The sequence below is a fragment of the Mandrillus leucophaeus genome, unplaced genomic scaffold (assembly GCF_000951045.1).
Source record: "Mandrillus leucophaeus isolate KB7577 unplaced genomic scaffold, Mleu.le_1.0 Scaffold477, whole genome shotgun sequence".
Taxonomy (NCBI): Eukaryota; Metazoa; Chordata; class Mammalia; order Primates; family Cercopithecidae; genus Mandrillus; species Mandrillus leucophaeus.
Window position 1 is genome coordinate 16441 of NW_012105109.1, and position 16146 is coordinate 32586.

The window sequence follows — 16146 nt, forward strand, 5'->3', positions numbered from 1 at the left end:
GCAAAAAGTTTCCTACAAAATTTCACAGGAGCAAAAGTTTGTTTCTTTTGACTACATGTCTAGAATACTATAAAATAAATAAGAATTTAGAGAAAGGAACTAGATACAACAGAAGTAACTGTATATTTTACATTCTTATTCATAACTGTTAAATATGAATTGGCATATAAAATTTAGTTATTTTAAATAAAATGGCACAGAAATTAAGGAGATGATATAGTGGAAAATTTGGACATGAATAAAATTTATTTGTGCTGAAGAATAATAAGAATTATCTTACAGCAATCCCACAAACCCAGTAAGAACAGGGATAATTTTAGGGCTTTATTAAAAGCAGACTCATTTCTATTTTAAAGAATTGTTTCTCTTCAACTAGCAAAAGAAAATTCTGATATAAAAATCACCATGCTAAGTTATTCAGCAGCACTGAGACTTTCAGAAAAATGTGGCTGCTGGTCAGAGCAAGATAAATTTAAAAATCAGAATTCAATCAGAATTTGGACTATAATGACCACAATAGGTAAGAGTCTTATTCTAGAAAGGGTGTACTAGCTGTTATAAAGTAAGAGCATTCAAATTTGAAGAACTTGAAAAACTGTCCCATAGTCTTCTTTCCTGGAAGTCTGTTACCAACAGTCAAGTTAACTCCTGATGTGTCTTAATATGCCTTTTCTAACTTGCATATTTACCACATTGTCAAATACTTATTTAAAAGTTAAACCAAAAATAAATCTGTTTAGAGGGTATATATGTGTTGCTGATATATGAAGAGAAAAATATACTTTAAAATATAGACAGCTTTTGTTTATTAAATTTGTTTTTAAAACAAGATGTTAAAATTAAAATATGAATAAGGCCATTTTTTAAATAAATACTTGAGTAATTTTTCAGGGTTATATGTTGTCTCCATATGAGATCAAAACTTAAGAAATAAATGGGAGATTCAGTAGGTAGTCTGGAATAGGAAAACTTCCTTTTAGGGGTTTTAAAGAATTCTCTATAAGGTGAAATGAACAGGATTTTTTAAAAATTCAAGAACACATTTTTCATGTTGCTTGACCTAAAGTTTATATATAGTCTTCTATAATCTTAAGGAACTCAAGAGTGGTTATTGCAAAATATAATTGGAAGTGAAGGAGAAAAGGGTGACAATGCAGGTCAGGGAATTTCAACTCAGAGTGAACATTTGAGGTAAGACTTTAAAAAATTAATGGCATTAGAGAAGTGGAGGGCGATTCTGAAGAATCTTTTTTCCTTCCTTCTCTTTATTCCAAAGGAAAGGCAAGTCTACGTCCAGAAATGTGCTTATTTGCTTATTTTCTCCTCCCAAACACAATGAGATGTTTTCAGTAGTATTGTACCTTGACTGTGTGTGTGTGTGTGTGTGTATGTGTGTGTGTGTGTGTATATATGTATATATTCCATATTTCTTCATTCCACCTTGAGGCAGCTTACATATTTAACTATGCTTACAACATATATATAATTCGTCATCAGTTTTGAGTCTGACAATAAAAGTATAAGATAACCTGTTCTTATTTAATATTGTTTAAATCAGAGATCATATGGGGTAGGTTCTCCTAAATATATAGTCATAATTTTCTAAGTTCTTATTGGAGTTTTTCTATTTTTTTTTTAATGACCACAAAGAGTTTTCTTATCTTTTCACGTTGGTTATTCTATTTCACAGACTTACATTTATTCAGTACCCAGCATTGTGAAATTTATTGGCATATTTATGTTCTGCTTACTTTGCCTATCTGCTTAAGAGTGACTCCTGACTAGCAATGTACATTGTCACAATAGCCATAAAGATGTACATGTCAAACTGATCCACTTTCAAATAACCATTCCTGTTAGACGTTTACAATAAACCAGATTTCTGCAGATATTTGACTACTGAAGTAAAAATGATAAGAAGTAAAAGAGTCATCATCTTGGTCAACTTGGGCTGACAAAATGTCCCTTGTAGGGCCCCAGATGGCCAAATAGAAACAGCTCAGGTCTGTACCTCCCAGCGAGACCAACATAGAAGGTGAATGATTTCTGCATTTCCAACTGAGGTACCCCGTTCATTTCACTGGGACTGGCTAGGCAGTGGGCACAACCCACGAAAGCAAGCAGAAGCAGGTGCGGTATGGCTTCACCTGGGAAGTGCACAGACGGAGAGACCTTTCTCCCCCAGCCAATGGAAGTGGTGAGGAACTGCGCTACCCACCAGGGTTATTAGGCTTTTCCCATGGACTTTTGCAATCTGCGGATCAGGATAATCCCTCGTGAGCCTACACCGCCAGGGTCCCGGGTTTCAAGCACAAACCTGGGCGCCTGTTCGGACAGGCACTGAGCTGTATGAGTTTTTACATACTGCAGCAACACCTGTAACTCCAGTGAGACAGGAGAACCATCCAGTCACGTGAAGAGGGGGCTGAAGCCAGGTTCTCACTCAGCGGGTCCCACTTCCATGGAGCCCAGCAAGCTAAGAACCACTGGCTTGAAATTCCCACTGCCAGCACGGACATCTGTAGTCTACCTGGGACAACTGAGTTCGGGGTCGGGAGAGAGGAGTGACTGCCATTACTGTGGCTCTAGTAGTCGGTTTTCCCCTGACAGTGCTAAGGAGACTGGGAAGGTTGGATTAGACAGAATTCACCACAGCGTAGCAAAGTGGCTGTGGCCAGACTGTTTCTCTAGATCCCTCCTCACCAGGCAGGGCATCTCTACAGAAAATACAACAATTCCAGTAAGGGGCTTACAGATAGAACTCTCATCTCCCTGGGTCAGAGGATCTGCGGGGAGGGACAGCTACAGTCTCAGTTTCAACAGACTTAATCTTTCCTGTTGATGGCTGTGAAGAGAGGGGTGGATACTGACAAGAGGCATTCTTCCAGTACAGTGCACCAACTCTGATAAGGGAGAGACTACCTTCTTAAGCAGGTCCCTGACCCCATGTCTCCCGACTGGGAGAGACCTTCCAACAGTGGTTGATAGACACCTCATACAGAAGAGCTCTAGCTGACATGAGGCTGGTGCCTCTCTGGGACAAAGCTTCTAGAGGAAGGAGCAGGCAGAAATCTTTGCTGTTCTGCAGCCTCTACTGGTGATACCCAGGCGACCAGGGTCTGGAGTGAACCCCAGCAAACTGCAAGAGATCTGCAGGATATGGGCCTGACTGTTAGAAGAAAAAGTAACAAACTAAAAGCAGCAGTAACATCAACATAAAAGACAGCCACCCCCACCCCCGACAAAAGCCCCATCCAAAGGTAATCAGCCTCAAAGATCAAAGGTAGATAAATCCACAAAGATTAGGATAAACCAATACAAAAACGCTTAAAATTCCAAAAGCCAGAAAGCCTCTTCTCCAAATGATCGCAACACTTCTCCAGCAAGGGCGCAGAATGGGGCTGCAGCTGAGATGGATGAACTGACAGGAGTAGGCTTCAGAAAGTAGGTAATAGGTCAGGCGCAGTGGTTCACACCTGTAATCCCAGCACTTTGGGAGACTGATGCAGGCTATCACCTGAGGTCAGGAGTTTGAGACCAGCCTGGCCAACATGGTGAAACCCCGTCTCTATTAAAAACGCAAAAATGAGCTGGGCATGTTGGCGCAGCTACTGGGAAGACTAAGGCAGGAGAATCGCTTGAACCTGGGGGGTGGAGGTTGTAGTGAGCCAAGATGGCGCCACTGCACTCCAGTCTGGGCGACAGAGCAAGACTCCATCTTAAAAAAGAAAGAAAAAAAAAGTAGGTAATAATGATTTTCACCGAGCTAATGGATTATGTTCTAACCCATTGCAAAGAAGCTAAGAACCATGATAAAAGATTACAAGATTTGTTAACTAGAATAACCAGTTTAGAGAGAAACATAAATGACCTGAAGAAGCTAAAAAACACAGCATGAGAACTTCATGATGCCAACACAAATATCAACAGCCAAATCAACCAAGCAGGAGAGAGACTATCCAAGTTTGAGGATTATTTTGCTGAAATAAGGCAAGCAGAAAAGATTAGAGAAAAAAAACAATGAAAAGGAATAAACAAAACCTCCGGGGTTTTTAACTATGAGACCCTGTAAGACCACACCTATGACTAATTGGAGCACCTGAAAAAGATGGGGAGGATAGAAGCAAGCTGGAAAACACGCTGCAATATGTCATTCAGGAGAACTTCCCCAACTTAGCAAGACAGGCCTGTATTCAAATTCAGGAAATCCAGAGACTACCAATAAGATATTACATGAAAAGATCTATCCCAAGACACATAATCATCAAATTCTCCAAAGCTGAAATAAAGAAAGAAATATTAAGGGCAGTCAGAGAGAAAGACCAGGTCATCTACAAAAGGAAACCCATCAGATTAACAGCCAACCTCTCAGCGTAAAACCTACATACCAAAAGAGATTGGCAGCCAATATTCAACATGCTTAAAAACAACAAAAAAAGGAAATTCCTTTAAAGAGAAGGAACAGTTCAAAATAATGAGAACCAGAATTTCATATCCAGCAAAATGAAGCTTCATAAGTGAAGGAGAAACAAAATCTTTTTCAGACAAGTAGATACTGAGGGATTTTGTCATCACCAGGCCTGCTTTGTAAAACTCCTGAAGGAAATACTAAACAAAGATAGGAAAATCCATTACCAGACCCTACAAAAACACACTGAAGTACACAGACCAATGACACTATGAAGCAGTTGCTACATTAACAAGACTGCAAATTTAACCAGCCAGAATCATGATGACAGGATCAAATCCACACATAACAATATTAACCTTAAATGTAAATGAGCTAAAAACCCCAGTTAAAAGACACAGAATGGTAAGCTCAATACAAAGACAAGACCCACCAGTGTGCTGTATTCAGAAGACTGATCGTATGTGAAAAATATGCATATAGACTCAAAATAAAAGGATGGAGGAAAATAAACCAAGCAAATAGAAAGGAGAAAAAAGCAGGGTTTGCAATCCTAGTTTCTGACAAAATAGACTTTAAACCAACAGGGGTCAAAAAAGACAAAGTAGGGCATTACATGATTTTAAAGGGCTCAGCTCAACAAGAAAAGTTAACTATCCTAAATATATAGTCACCTAATATATATTATGATTCATAAAACAAGTTCTGATTTTATGATTCACCCAGATTCATAAAACAAGTTCTTAGAGACCTACAAAGAAACTTAGATCCCCACACGATAATAGTGGGAGACTTTAATAACCTACTGTCAGTATTAGACAGATTATCAAGACAGAAAATTAACAAAGATATTCAGGACTTGAATGCAACTCTAGTCCAAGCGGACCTGATAGATATCTACAGAACTCGTCATCCCAAAACAAAAGAATATACATTTTTTTCGTTGCCCATGGAACTTACTCTAAAATTAACCACATAATTGGAAGTAAAGACCTCCTCAGCAAATGCAAAAGAACTGAAATCAAAACAAACAGTCTCTGAGATGACAGCACAATCAAATTAGAACTCAATATCAAAAAGCCCACTTAAGCCTTGCATCCTAGGGATGAAGTCAACTCCATGGCGGTGGATAAGTTTTTGATGTGCTGCTGGATTCGGTTTGCCAGTATTTTATTGAGGATTTTCACATCAATGTTCCTCAGGGATATTAGGCTGAAATTTTCTTTTTGTGTGTGTCTCTGCCAGGTTTTGGTATCAGGATGATGCCGGTCTCATAAAATGAATTAGGGAGGAGTCCCTCTTTTTCTCTATTGTTTGGAATAGTTTCAGAAGGAATGGTACCAGCTCCTCTTTCTACCTCTGGTAGAATTTGGCTGTGAATCCGTGTAGTCTTGGGCTTTTCTTGGTTGGTAGGCTATTAATTACTGCCTCAATTTCAGAACTTGTTATTGGTCTATTCAGGGATTCAACTTCTTCCTGGTTTAGTCTTGGGAGGGTGTATGTGTCCAGGAATTTATCCGTTTCTTCTAGATGTTCTATTTTATTTGCATAGAGGGGTTTATAGTATTCTCTGATGGTAGTTTGCATTTCTGTGGGATCAGTGGTGATCTCCCATTTATCATTTTTTATTGTGCATATTTGATTCTTCTCTCTTTTCTTCTTTATTAGCCTGGCTAGCAGACTATCTATCTTATTAATCTTTTCCAAAAAACCAGCTCCTGGATTTATTGATTGTATGAAGAGTTTTTCTGTCTCTATATCCTTCAGTTCTGATCTGATCTTAGTTACTTTTTGTTTTCTGCTAACTTTTGAATTTGTTTGCTCTTGCTTCTCTAGTTCTTTTAATTATGATATTAGGGTGTTGATTTTAGATCTTTCCTGATTTCTCCTGTGGGCATTTAGTGCTATAAATTTCCCTCTAAACACTGCGTTAGCTGTGTCCCAGAGATTCTGGTATATTGTGTCTTTGTTCTCATCGGTTTCAAAGAACATATTTATTTCTGCCTTATTTTTGCTATCTACTCAGTAGTCATTCAGTAGCAGGTTGTTCAGTGTCCATGTAATTGTGCAGTTTTGAGTGAGTTTTTTAATTATGAGTTCTAATTTGATTGCACTGCGGTCTGAGAGACTGTTATCAGTTCCATTCTTTTGCATTTGCTGAAGAGTGTTGTATTTCCAATTATGTGGTCAATTTTAGAATAAGTGTGATGTGGTGCTCAGAAAAATGTATATTCTATTGATTTGGGGTGGAGAGTTCTGTAGATGTCTATTAGTTCTGCTTGGCCCAGAGCTGAGTTCAAGTCCTGAATATTCTTGCTAATTTTCTGTCTTCTGGGTTGGTCTAATATTGACAGTGGGGTGTTAAAGTCTCCCACTATTAATATGTGGGAGTCTAAGTCTCTTTGTAGGTCTCTAAAAACTTGCTTTATGAATCTGGGTGCTCCTACATTGCATATATATTTAGGAGAGTGAGCTCTTTTTTTTTTTTTTTTTTTTTGCATTGATCCCTTTACCATTATGTTATGCCCTTGTCTCTTTTGATATTTGTTGGTTTAAAGTCTGCTTTCTCAGAGACTAGATTTATCAGAGACTAGAATTGCAACCTCAGCTTTTTTTTTTTCTTTCCATTTGCTTGGTAAATATTCGTTCATCCCTTTAATTTGAGCCTACGTGTGTCTTTGCACGTGAGATGGGTCTCCTGAATACAGTACACCGATCCATCACATAAACAGAACAAATGACTAAAACCACATTACTATCTAAATAGATGCAGAAAAAGGCCTTGATAAAATTCAGCACCACTTCATGCTAAAAACTCTCAATAAACTAGGTCTTGATAGAACATATCTCAAAATAATAAGAGCTATTTATGACAAGCCAACAGCCAATATCATAATGAATGGACAAAAGCTAGAAGCATTCCCCTTGAAAACTGGCACAAGGCAAGGATAGCCTCTCTCACCACTCCCATTCAACATAGTATTGGAAGTTCTGACTAGGGCCATCAGGCAAGAGAAAGAAATAAAGAGTATTCAAATAGGAAGATAGGAAATCAAATTGTCTGTGCAGATGACATGATTGTATACTTAGAAAACCCCATCGTCTCAGCCCAAATTTTCTTAAGCTGATAAGCAACTTCGGCAAAGTCTCAGGATACAAAATCAATGTGCAAAAATCACAAGCATTCCTATACACCAATAATAGACAGAGAACCAAATCATGAGTGAATTCCCATTCACAATTGCTACAAAGAGATAAAATACCTAGGAATACAACTTACAAGAGATGTGAAGGACCTCTTCAAGGAGAACTACAAATCCTGTTCAAGGAAATAACAGATGACACAATCAAATGGGAAAACATCCCATGGTCATGAATAGGAAGAATCAATATTGTGAAAATGGCCATACTGCCCAAAGTAAATATAGATTCAGTGCTATCCCCATCAAGTTACCATTGACTTTCTTCACAGAATTGGAAAAACACTACTTTAAATTTCATATGGAACCAAAAAAGAGCCCATATAGCCAAGACCATCCTAAGCAAAAAGAACAAAGCTGGAGGCATCACACTACCTGACTTCAAACTATACTACAAGGCTACAGTAAAAAACATAACAGCACAGTATTGGTACTAAAACAGATATATAGACCAATGGAACAGAACAGAGGCATCAGAAATAATGCCACACATCTACAACCATCTGATCTGTGACAAACCTGACAAAAACAAGCAATGGGGAAAACATTCCCTATTTAATAAATGGTGTTGGGAAAACTGGCTAGCCATAAGCAGGAAACTGAAACTAGACCCCTTCTTTATACCTTATACAAAAACTAACTCAAGATAAATTAAAGACTTAAAGGTAAGACCTAAAACAATATAAACCCTAGAAGAAATCCTAGGCAGTACCATTCAGGACATAGGCATCAACAAAGACTTCATGACTAAAGCAACAATAACAAGGCAACAACAGCCAAAATTGGCAAATGGGATCTAATTAAACTAAAGAACTTCTGTACAGCAAAAGAAGTCATCATGAGAGTGAACAGGCAACCTGAAGAATGGGAGAAAATTTTTGCAATCTATCCATCTGACATAGGTCTAATATCCAGAATGTACAAGGAACTTAAACAAATTTACAAGAAAAAAAAAGCATATAACCCAATCAAAACATGGACAAAGGATAGAAACAGACACATCTCAAAAGAAGATATTTATGCAGCCAACAAACATATGAATAAAAAGCTTGTCATCACTGGTCATTAAATAAATGCAGATCAAAACCACAATGAGATACCATCTCATTCCAGTTAGAATGGTGATCATTAAAAAGTCAAGAAACAAGAGATGCTGGAGAGGATGTGGAGAAATTTGAATGCTTTTACACTGTTGGTGGGAGCATAAATTAGTTCAACCATTGTGGAAGACAGTATGGCGATTCCTCAAGGATCTAGAAGCAGAAATACCACTTGACTGAGCAATCCCATTACTGGGTATATATCCAAAAGATTATAAATCATTCTACTATAAAGACACATGCACATATATGTTTATTGCAGCACTATTTACAATACAAAGACTTAGAGCCAACCCAAATACTCATCAATGATGGACTGGATAAAGAAACTGTGTCATATACACATCATGGAATACTATGAAGTCATAAAAAAGGATGAGTTCATGTCCTTTGTGGGGAAATGGATGAAGCTGGAAACCATCATTTTCAGCAAACTAACACAGTAACAGAAAAGCAAACACTGCATGTTCTCACTCATAAGTGGGAGTTGAACAATGAGAACACATGGACACAGGGAGGGGAACATCACACATCAGGGCCTGTTGGGGGTTGCAACGCTAGGGGAGGGATAGCATTAGGAGAAATACCTAATGTAGATGATAGGTTGATGGGTGCAGCAAACCACCATGGCACATGTATACCTATGTAACAAACTTGCATGTTCTACACATGTATCCCAGAACTTACAGTAAAATAATAATAATAATAATAATAAAGCTTACTCAAAACCACACAGCTAAATGGAAATTGAACAATTTGCTCCTGAATGACTCCTGGGTAAATAGTGAAATAAAGGCAGAAATCAAGAAGTTGAAACTAATGAGAACAAATGAGAAACCAATGAGAACAAAGAGACAATGTGTCAGAATCTCTGGGATGCAGCTAAAGCAGTTTTAAGTGGAAATTTATAGCACTACACGCCCACATCAAAAAGCTGGAAAGATCTCATACCAACATGCTAACATTACAACTAAAAGAACTAGAAAACCAAGAGCAAACAAACCCCAGACCTAGCAGACAACAAGAAATAGTCAAGCTCAGAGCCAAACTGAAGGAGAAAGAGACATAAAAAATGCTTCAAAATATTAATGAATCCAGGAACTGTTTTTTTTTTTTTTTTTGAAAAAAATAACAAAATAGATAGATGGCTACATAGACTAATGAAGAAAAGAGAGGAGACTGAAATAAACACAATCAGAAATGATAAGGGGGAGACCACCACTGATGCCAGAGAAACACAAATTGCCATCAAATAATACCATAAACAACTCTATGCAAATAAGCCAGAAATTCTGGAGGAAATGGATAAATTTCTGGCCCTACCAAGCCTGATCCAGGAAGAAGCTGAATCCCTGAATAAACCAATAACACGTGCTGAAATTTAGGCCGTAATAAATAGCCTACCAATCAAAAATAGCCCAGGTCCAGATGGATTTACAGCTGAATTCTACTAGAAGTACAAAGGGGAACTGGTATCATTACCTCCTAAACTATTCCAAACACTTGAAAAGGAGGGACTTTTCCCTAACTCATTTTATGAGGCCAGCATCTTCCTGATACCAAAACCTGTTAGAGATACAACAACAACAAAAAAATAACTTCAGGCCAATATTCCTGATGAACATGGATGCAAAAATTATCAATAAAATACTGGCAAACCGAATCCAGCAGTACATCAAAAAACTTATCCACCATGATCAATTTGGCATCATCCCCAGGATGCAAAGCTGGTTCAACATACACAAATCAATAAATAAAATTCATCACATAAACAGAATTAAAGACGAAAAGAACATGGTTATCTCAATAGACACAGAAAAGGCCTTCAATATAAATTCAACATCCCTTCATGTTGAAAACTCTTAATAAACTAGGTATTAAAGGAATGTATCTCAAAATAATAAGAGCCACTTATGACAAATATCATATAGCCAATATCATACCGACTAGGAAAAACTTGTAAGCATTTCTCTTGAAAACTGGCAGAAGACAAGGTTGCCTTCTCTCACCAGTCATATTCAACATAGTGTTGGAAGTTCTGGCCAGGGCAATTAGGCGAAAGTAAGAAATAAAATATATTCAAATACGAGAGAGGAAGTCAAATTGTCTTTGTTTGCAGATGATATAATCCTATATCTAGAAAGCCCCATCATTTCACCGCAAAAGCTTTTTAAACTGATTAGCAACTTTAGCAAAGTCTCAGGATACAAAGTCAATGTGCAAAAATAAGAAGCATTCCTAAACACCAACAACAGACAAGCAGAAACCCAATTTATGAATGAACTTCCATTTACAATTGCCACAAATAGAATAAAATACGTAGGAATACAATTAACAAGAAGAGCAAAGGACCTCTTCAAGGAGAACTACAAACCACTTCTTAAGGAAATCAAAGAGTACACTAGCAGATGGAAAAACATTCCATGTTCATGAGTAGGAAGAATCAATATCATGACAATGGCTGTACTGCCAAAAGCAATTTAGAGAGTCAGTGCTATTCCTATTAAACTACCATGGATATTCTTCACAAAATTGAAAAAAGAAAACTATTTTAAAATTCATATGGAACCAAAAAAGAGCTCACATAACCAAGACAATCCTAAGCAAAAAGAACAAAGCTGGAGTAATCATGCTACTTGACTTTAAACTATACTACAAGGCTACAGTAACCAAAACAGCATGGTACTGATACAAAAACAGGCACATAGACCAATGGAACAGAGTAGAGAACTCAGAAATAAAACCACACATATACAACCATCTGATCTTCTAGAAGCCTGACATAAACAAGCAGTGGTGAAAGGATTCCCTATTTAATAAATGGTGCTGGGGGAACTGGCTAGCCATATGCAGAAAATTGAAACTGGATCATTTCTTTACACTTTATACAAAAATCAAGATGGATTAAAGACTTAAATGTAAAACCCAAACTATAAAAACCCTAGAAGAGAATCTAGGCAATATCATTCAGGACATAGGTATGGCCAAAGACTTTATAATGAAATCAGCAAAAGCAATTGCGACAAAAGCAAAAATTGACAAATGGGATCTAATTCAACTAAAGAGCCTTCTTGCACAGCAAATGAAACTATCATAATGAACAAACATTCTAGAGAAAGGGAGAAAAATTTTGTAATCTATCCATCTGACAAAGAGCTAATATCCATAATCTACAAGGAACTTAAAACAAATTTACATGAAAAAAACTAACCACCCCATTAAAAAGTGGGCAAATGATATGAATAGACACTTCTCAAAAAACAGACATGCATGTGGCCAAAAAACATGGAAAAATAGCTCAACATCACCGATCATTAGATAAATGCAAATCAAAACCACAATGAGATACCATCTCATGCCAGTCAGAATGGCGATTATTAAAAAGTCAAGAAACAAGAAATGCTGGTGAGGTTGCAGAGAAATAGGAACACTTTTACATTTGTTGGTGGGAATGTAAATTAGTTCAACCATTGTGAAAGATAGTGAAGATTCGTCAAAGATTTAGAGCCAGAAATACCATTTTACCCAGCAATCCCATTATTGGGTGTATACGCAAAGGAATATAAATCATTCTATTAAGAAGTTATATGCATGTGTTTATTCCTTGTAGCACTATTCACAATAGTAAAGACATGGAATCGACCCAAGTACCTATCAATGATAGACTGGATAAAGTAAATGTGGTACATATACACCATGGAATACTATTTAGCCTTAAAAACAAAGGAGATCATGTCCTTTGCAGGGACATGGATGAAGCTGGAAGCCATTATTTTCAGCAAACTAACGCAGGAACAGAAAACCAAACATCACATGTTTTCACTTATAAGTGGAAGCTGATCAATGAGAACACATGGACAAGGGGAGGGAAACCACACTTACTGGGGCCTGTTGGTAGAGGATGGTGGAAAGAGAGCATTAGGGAAAAGAGTAATGCATCCTGGGCTTAATATCTGGGTGATGGGTTGATAGGTGAAGCAAACCATCATGACGCATGTTTACCTATTTAACAAGACTGCACATCCTACACTTGTATCTTGGAACTTAAAAAACATAATAATAACATAATTATAATTTTTTTAAATGTCATAGAACTCGGTGGCTCAGAAAACAGGAATTTATCCCTCACAGTTTTGAAGGCTGGGAAGTTTAAGATCAGGGTGACAGCATTGTGAGTTCTGGTGAGGGCCATCTTGCTGGCTTGTAGATGGTTGCCTTCTTGATATATCCTCACATGAGGGAGAGAGAGTGAGCCTCTTCTTATAAGGGAACTATTCCCATCACGAGGACCTCATACTCATGACTTAATCTAAACCTAATTACCTCCAAAAGACCCCACCTGTTAATAGCATCACATTGGGGGTTAGGGCTTCAACATACAAATGGATGTTTGCAGTAGTCCTTCAGCACAAATATAAAAGAATGGCTTGAGAAATGGCTCTGTCTCTTACACTAAATTGTTTCATGTAAAAGGCTGAGATAATTTCCTACGTACAAACATTAATCATAATATATGCTAAATCGTCAGGTGTGATAAAAGCTGTATTTTATGATTTATGATAGTTTAGAGAACTGAAGGATATAACTAAACTTCTGACAAGAACTTAAAACTAAGTTCATCTTATTTTCAGATCCTAAACCCCAGGCATAAGGTTAAGAAAATAGCTACATTGATTTAACTATTGTTGTAAGACCCTTAGTTTTAAGTCATGAAGCATCAGAATCACAGTGTGATTTGATATACTCCATAAAAGATAAACTAGTTACTGAACAAACTAAGTAAGAGAAGTTTGCTTTCCTCTATGTTTTACCCTTTTCCCTGGTCATCATCATATTCCTATAAGAGCCAAAGTGCTCTTTTTTTTTTCTTTTTCTTTTGCCTTTTGGCTACTCCTTGTAAGAGAATTAAAATAATATTAATAGTTTACATAGTCAGGCGTGGTGGCTCATGCCTCTAATCCTAGAACTTTTGGACGCCGAGGCGGGTGGATCACCTGAAGTCGGGAGTTCGAGACCAGTCTGGCCAAAATGGAGAAACCCTGTGGAGAAACCCTATCTCTACTAAAAATACAAAATTAGTCAGGCATGGAGGTGCATGCCTGTAATCCCAGCTAAAACTCAGGAGGCTGAGGCAGGAGAATCACTTGAACCCGGGAGTCAGAGGTTGTGGTGAGCCAAGATCGCACCATTGCACTTCAGCCTGGGCAACAAGAGCAAAAAATCCGTCTCAAAACAAAACAAAACAAAATTGTTTGCATTAGGATTTTTTTGCCTAATATTAAACCTAATGGCGAAAACTGCAATTACTTTTGTGCCAACCTAATAATAACTGTAATAACTCTCTAGCTCACCTTCCTCAATCAAAATTAGCTAGAAAAATCATATTCTCCCTTCCTGATTAAATGGAATAACTGAAATATCTTATGCATATATTTTGCTGGCAAATGGCTTTGACTCTCATTTTGTCTCAGATCCCGTGGTTTGCCACTTCTTCTTCATATTTAGACTATAATCCATTCTTTCTCTATGAAGAATTTTTTACTGAGATGGCTTGGCCTCATATATGTTGACATGTACATTAGGGTGATATGGAGCTTTGCTATTCTTGAATTTTGCAGAGCTAAACGTAGGCTCCCATTCTAGGTGTGATGTTACTAAGAAGGAAAGTATCTTCTTTTATCAGCTGTAGCCCCTTAATGTGCTTTTCCTACCATTTAATAGAGACCCAAAGACACAGTTATTTGACACCATCTTTCGTTTATCTTCTTGTGTCCAAGCCTTTTTTACAAGTCACTGTCAACTGGGTCAGAAGATAATCTGAGTGACACACGTACACACAAGTACTCAAAATCGCCTCTCCCTTTCAATCGTTTTTCCCATTGTTTGTACTAGACTTCTGAAATTTTTCCCTCCCCCTTAGTTCCTGTTTTATTCAGTAAATCCTTTTGGGAGATTAAGTGGTAGTAAAATCAGCCCAGTTGTCCCATAGAGCTGATGTTTATGGTTCATTTTGAATAAACATAGAAATTTATCTTCCAAGGCTTAAAACTTAGAAAGTTGCATTTATCTTTTTAGGGTTCCTATCAGGCCTTCTAGAGAGTATCAAGGAACTAAAACTTACCAGATCACTGCATCTAGACAATGAGAAAGCAGATACCTCACCCATTTTTACTACCTAACCAACCACCTGCTGGCTGTTGACCAACTCCTCTCGTCCTTACCACTTCCTAATTCTTTTTTTTTTTTTTTTTGAGACGGAGTCTCACTCTGTCGCCCGGGCTGGAGTACAGTGGCAGGATCTCAGCTCACTGCAAGCTCCGTCTCCCGGGTTTACATCATTCTCCTGCCTCAGCCTCCCGAGTAGCTGGGACTACAGGCGCCCGCCACCGCGCCCGGCTAGTTTTTTATATTTTTTTAGTAGAGACGGGGTTTCACTGTGTTAGCCAGGATGGTCTCGATCTCCTGGCCTCGTGATCCGCCCGTCTCGGCCTCCCAAAGTGCTGGGATTACAGGCTTGAGCCACCGCGCCCGGCCTCCACTTCCTAATTCTTGTTTTCCCCACATGTAATTACATTTCTTTCCTGATAATATGAACCTCTAATTTTAGTTTTTAGAGAAGACGTACTTGAGACTGATCTCTTGTTCTCCTTAGCTGCAGCACCCAATTAAAACCTTCTTACTTAGAGATACTCTTCGACTTAGTGACTGGCATTATGTGTAGTGAGTAGCAGGACCTAGATTGAACCCCTGGCATTTCTGTAACAGCAGCTCTTATTGATTTATTAACTAGAGGTATTTTTCCTGAAGGACTAATCTTGAGTGCTGGTGAATCTGGTTGTTTCTATGCAACTCTTTGATTCACCAAAAAAAAAAAAAAAACAAAAAAACAGAAAAGAAAAGAAAAAACAGTAATGACAGGTATGAAAATTTAGTTTTAACATTTTTCTTCTTTTCAATTAATTCAATAAGTAGGCAAGTCTATTATTGGGATAAGTATTAGATACATCTGATTATGCTATGGTTACAAAGCTTGAGTGATTTCTGTGTGAAATTCTCACAGCGCAGACATTGCTAAAATACAAACCGGGGCACTTTGCCAATTACTGAACTATTTCTATGAGCTTTATGTACAACTAATAGATGAAATTCCATGATTTTAAATTATTTCTATTATACCATATAAAATAAAATAAAATTGTTTTAAATTAAAATAAATTGTAAGTAAAAAACCACCACTATTTTATAAGCCCTTATCATTTATACTGTTTTTGACCATCACCTTTAAAAAAATAACTGTAGGTCAGTCTTATTATTCTTCATATTGCTAATAAGAAAACATGGGACACAGAGAAGTTAAATGAGACACCTCAGATCACATAGAAATTTAATGGCAGAACTAGAACAGAGACTAGCATTACTGAATTTCTTTTTTTTTTTT